The sequence below is a fragment of the Pteropus vampyrus genome, unplaced genomic scaffold (genome assembly GCF_000151845.1).
Source record: "Pteropus vampyrus isolate Shadow unplaced genomic scaffold, Pvam_2.0 Scaffold199, whole genome shotgun sequence".
NCBI lineage: Eukaryota > Metazoa > Chordata > Mammalia > Chiroptera > Pteropodidae > Pteropus > Pteropus vampyrus.
Window position 1 is genome coordinate 3149471 of NW_011888980.1, and position 212 is coordinate 3149682.

Genomic DNA, 212 nt, shown 5'->3' on the forward strand with positions numbered 1-212 from the left:
TGCAATCGTATCACAGTTCAACTTCTTTCTCTGTCCCCTCCTGCTTCCTGCACATCCTTAGAGATGTTGATCATGACAGCATTTCCCAAAAAGCTTCCTGCTCACTCAGAATGTATTCTCAGGGGACCCCAGCCTAAGACAAAGGTTGACTTTGCCTTCATTGACTCTTTGAGCCAAACTGACACCCTCAGGAATCACATACTTTCCCGTCA